Genomic DNA, 5,442 nt, shown 5'->3' with positions numbered 1-5,442 from the left:
ATAAAACGATGAACCTAGGTATAGATAACGAACGGATTGTAGAAGCGACATTGAGCGTCGTAAATCAATGTTTATTCATTAACAGTTCTACATATGTAAATTTTATAAAATTGGGATTTTCGTCAAGCCATTGATTCAAATCTTTTAATACGTAATCAATCATAAAGATAATTGAAATAATATGTTATTGTTAACTTTATCCTTTACCATGTATTTTTAGGTTCAGTTGTATACGAGATTTATGAACCTCCGTTTTATGGAACCTGAAAGATTTTGATCACTCAAATCTTAATTAAATTGACAATGATGCATAATATATTGCCTAATATATTTCATTTAAAAAAAAAAAAAAATATATATATATATATATATATATATATATATATATATATATATATATATATATATATATATATATATATATGTGTGTGTGTGTGTGTGTGTGGAACGAAGGCAGACAAGATAAGGGTGATTTAGTTAAACTCATTTGATCGATGGGTTAATAATTTCTTTCATAAGAACAAAACTATTCGAAACCGCCCATAATAGTCACAGTGTACACATGCAGTGCGGAGAATTGCGGTATAAAATGAAAGCTTACATAATTCTTTTAGTTTGCAGTCAATTTGTTTGTTTATATTCACTTACACTGAGAGGAATTGGACATCATGGTTGGTTTGATTTAAATTTTGGAATAGTTTAGATAATTTTTATCCCACCTGTTTTGAAAATTGGGAGTTTTGACTTTTGCCTTCTTATTGCGGATTTTGTGATTTTGTTCTTCATTGTTCCAGAAACAGGATTGAGAAGAATAAATAGACTTGGTCAGAGGAATCTAAGAGGTAATGGGAAATTAATCAAATTTTATTCACATATCTGAGTATGTATATAATTCTACAGAAAACGTGAAATATAAATTTATTTTCAGTGCAGATGAATTACGCACCAAGGATCCACCGTAATTGGATGTCATTGTGGGAAATGTGTCTCCAATTTGCTATTAAATACGGATATTTTCCATATATCTGTTCCCAGTATTGCCCTCAACCTAATATCAGGAAACCCACGTATACAGTAAAAACATAATGAACGAAAGACAGATGAATATTCAATATCAATAAGTTTCAACAATGATTGAACCAGTTTGATTGAATTGTTTGTTTATTATATCAACAGTTTTTAACTGTTTATGAGATTTTCATTAAAAAAAAATGCAAAGGCATTTTTTTCTTTTCCTGAAAAATATGAAAGACGTACTATTTATAACATGTCTACACAACTAGAGATCAAGCATACTTAAATAGCTTTGTAGACTTGTAATATATGAGTACAATTTTAATGCACAAACCTGTATATGTTTTGATTTAGGAATTTAGTCCTCAAGCAATGCATCGGTAATAACATAACATTATTTTTATGCTTTTTTTTTTTATAAAAAGGATAACTAATTCTGAAGTAAAAATCTTATTAACAGAAGAAATAACTATGAAACAATTAATTTTTAAAACTCTAACGTGGATTTTAAATTAACGTTAAAACATATGATTATTTAAAGGAACGACAAAAAATGTGTGATATAAGCTTTCCATTCGACAGAGACCAATACTTCATACTCATGATTAAGAGGATTCATATTGCAGGCAAAAAAGGACATGCCTCGACATTTTCTCCTAAATCAGGGATATACTCCAGTTTACTTTTTATACGACATATTACGCACAGAGATCTTTGACAAAATGAAGAAATTTCAGATGGATTTGTTAATTTGTGTTCAAGTTGTATTGATACATTCTTAAACTCAAAGAATTACTAGACAGAAAGGTATGCTTTTTGAAAAATGTACAGATATGTGAATTTTTAGAGAATCTATTTAAGTCAATCGAACCTTTAGTCCAGCTCAAACAATATTAATAGCTAGATGATTTATAATCTAATTTCAGTAACTTGTTTCCGTCTGATCAGATATCCAAATTCACAAACATTGTGTCATTGGTGTTTAACACTGTAAAAAACCATAAACTGTTCAAGAATTTACACAACCCTAAATCGAAAAGAAATGCGGGGCTGGAAACTACATTTCATCGGAAACGGAGTTTAACGGCAATGAGGTGTTTTCCTATGGTTTGAAATGCGAGGATTTTTAACATTTCCTTTATTTGTGAACTACATTGCTTTTTTAGGGTGAGGAGGGATGTGATTTTGTGATTTTGTTATTGTTTGTAGTTGATCACCTTTTACTCAATCATGAGCTATCACATTGAAGCCTTTTGATCATTAACTTAAGTACTTATTATTTAAGACATTCAAACTTGACTTGATGATTCATTTCATGTATTTCAAGCGTGTCGTTTCAAAATTGATGATTTATGGTAAATCGATCGTATTTCCTTGTTTTATTAAAGTGGCAATGATATTATACCTTACATAATATGTGTTTATATTAATATTATGGTTAGTGTTATTTTTGGAAAATATGATCTCTATACGTACACCGCTGGGAATACCGGTGTGTGCTACCTGAGGTATATGAAACAACATATATTTCTGTGAAATAACTCCCTACCATACTGTTCAGTGAGAAGCTTTCTCAACTCCTTTTTCTGTGGCGATGAAGGGGGTATTTTATGTCAAGAAAAGTTGTCATTTTAAATAATTTCTTATCTCATTAAATAGGTAAAAAGCAACGGACAAAAAAAACGATTAACTATTCGCAAAGGTAAAAATACACATGTTGTACCACATTGAAAGTAACAACATCATATGTAAAAACGTGAGAAAAAACAAGACGTTAATATTCGCCACAAAAAGCTAATATCAATCACTAGTGAACATTAAGTCTTCGAACATAGATTATTAAATTGATAAAAGTTACAAATAAAAGGTATTTGTAAATTAAAACAAGCGGTAAAAAGTTTGATCAGTGAAAAATAGGAAGTATTTAAGTCGGAATTTTCATACAGAACAATCCCGATAGATGATGATCATGATCATCTATTTTCCTTTTGCCATGAATTTGTAAGTTTGTTATATTTCTTTACACATAGGGTTTTGGATTTTCGATTAACACCATATTTTTATGATGTATTATTATCCATATTTACAGGACTTCTTTTGGGCGTATCCTTGTGTGGGCCTGTTTCCGGAAATGATTCGAAAACTGAATATTTCAATGAAAAAGATTTACTTAATCCACATGTGCCCCAGATTACCTTATTTATCCCTAAAATTAACATTATTTGCTGTTAAGAAGTGAATTTATTCGGGTTACAATTAAGAATACTGGCTACCCAGACTTCAGGACGTTTGAATTACCATTAATCTAATGCATGTATTCCTTTCGCCTTTTTTAAACATAAAATTGAAAACTGAATATTAATTTGAATGAGATCAACACCAATAAAGCAGTTTTTTTAGACATCGTGAATAATCTTGATCCAAACTTGACGCTAGACGAAAGTTTCCGCTGTATTCCATTTCTAGATGATCTCATCTCTAAGTGCGGAAAAAATATACCCACCGACATGTATTACAAACCAGCCGATACCCGTCAATATCTTCATTCCAAATATTGCCTCCGAGCAATACTAAACGCAGAATTCCATACACCTTATTAAGGCGTTGGTACTAACATAGTGACAATGAAGAAAGAAATTAACCTTTACATGAATTAAAAGCGAGCCTGAATAAACAATGTTATCCACTAGGAATCATAGATGATGGTATAAAAAAGTTTTAGAACTGAACAGAGAAAACATCATTAATGCGAATGATACTTTGCAAGTCTTCTTTTCACCACGACAGTCTTATTCGGTCAAAAAGGGACAATACCCCTGTTGGGGAACTTGAAAATACATTAAAGTTGGGAATTCGTTCAAATTCGGGAAAAAGGACTTTATTATTAATGCGAACATGCCCTGGGCCTCTACAAATGTTACAGCTGATGCAAAAAAGTTTTATATAGGAGAAAATGGAACAACTCTACGCACCTTTATCCATTTACACAAACAACACATCAATCAACCGAAGTACAGAAAAAGTAAACATCTCGATATTTGTGGCGAAGGAATATTTTCATTTTTTTCCTTCTTTAGGCTTTATACAGACATTTTTTTGCAAACAGTAAGTCCGTAAATTTCCTGAATAGCTTTTAACACCTCAACAAGTAAATTTATTTTGTAGCACATTTTGTAAATAGACTTAGTGCTGGTCGTTGTTTAAAACGATTTAGAATTCAGTTTACTCCTTTGTCGTGAAAAAGAGACGGTTCGTGTCATATTTTCACAGCTTTTTCTCAAACGTACATGTGTTATATATAATAAACTTAATTACCAAAAGAGGGAATGAATTGTAATGCTGGTAATGAACATGAAGTTATAAAATATCCATACAGCTCACGAACGCTTATTAAAAGAGAACCACTTAGTGTATGTAAATGTAAGTAATTATGCAAATATCAAGGTAGAAAAAATTCCAAAAGCATTTTCCCAAAAGCATGATACCTTAGTAGAAAGTTTGGTTTTGGAATGAAGATCCATATCTACTTGATCATCATGTTATTTTGCATTGAATTCTCATCTATAAATTCCAAAAAATGGAAAGGACGTCGACAGCAAGGTATGTTGTTTTTTTTTTTTTTTAGATTATTTGATAATGACCTATTTAATTTACGGACATTTTAAATATTTCTACAAGTTGACGTTTGCTGATGTCGGTTTTGTGATAGTCTAGTATAGTTAAATATATTTCATTTTTACTTTCAGCACAGAGACAATATGTAGCACATTTTCGAACCCATTCTAGGAATTCTCAGGTACTGTGTCAATGGTGCCTACGACTTGCAAAAAAACATCGCCCAAGGGAGTGCGGAAAGTACTGCACCAGAATGCGTGTACATGTGTAGTTTGAACTACTAATTTTTGTCGGAGATAGGAATAAGATATGACGCTCTCTGATCATTGACATTAAAAAGAGTTTTTGAAAAGATCTTTGTAATGAACTAAAGTACTTTCAGTAGATATTTTATAAAGAACTAAATAAAGAACAAAATATTATAAAGTTGCGCATTCAATGATTAATATTTACATCTACCAAGTATTATTCCCTCTATTTCTTACGGAAACTTATAGTTAATTCATAGCTCTATAGAAACAGCCAGATTGAAATCTACATGCCCCGTTTATTGATTGGTCGATTTCTACAGCGGCTGAAACTGACAAGAAAGTGACAGGACCAAACTTGACACCCCCAGTTTATCAATTGGTCGAGACACAACTACCTCGGAAAAATCACGGACTGCACGAAATAATCATGACGACGTCAGACTCAAAGTCTCACAGGAGACGATTTGGCTGTTTCTTTTAGTTAACGTACTTACGTACATTAACAGTAATTTAGTGAATTTTACTTACTTTTCATAATCAATTTATCAATTGGCTAAAAGAA

At 31.2% G+C, this 5,442-nt stretch overlaps 1 long non-coding RNA gene across 1 annotated transcript; it reads left to right on the top strand.

The window, feature by feature from the left end:
* Positions 1-531: 531 nt before the first annotated feature.
* Positions 532-1,265, top strand: LOC128155211 (uncharacterized). Its single transcript, XR_008239581.1, has 3 exons — positions 532-671; positions 795-842; positions 929-1,265. It is a non-coding gene; the product is annotated as an uncharacterized LOC128155211 (long non-coding RNA).
* The last annotated feature ends 4,177 nt before the right edge of the window (positions 1,266-5,442 follow it).

This window comes from Crassostrea angulata, chromosome 7 (assembly GCF_025612915.1).
Source record: "Crassostrea angulata isolate pt1a10 chromosome 7, ASM2561291v2, whole genome shotgun sequence".
In the NCBI taxonomy this organism is placed as follows: domain Eukaryota; kingdom Metazoa; phylum Mollusca; class Bivalvia; order Ostreida; family Ostreidae; genus Magallana; species Magallana angulata.
The sequence above is the reverse complement of the archived record's forward strand: the minus strand, read 5'-3'. Positions and strand labels throughout refer to the sequence as shown.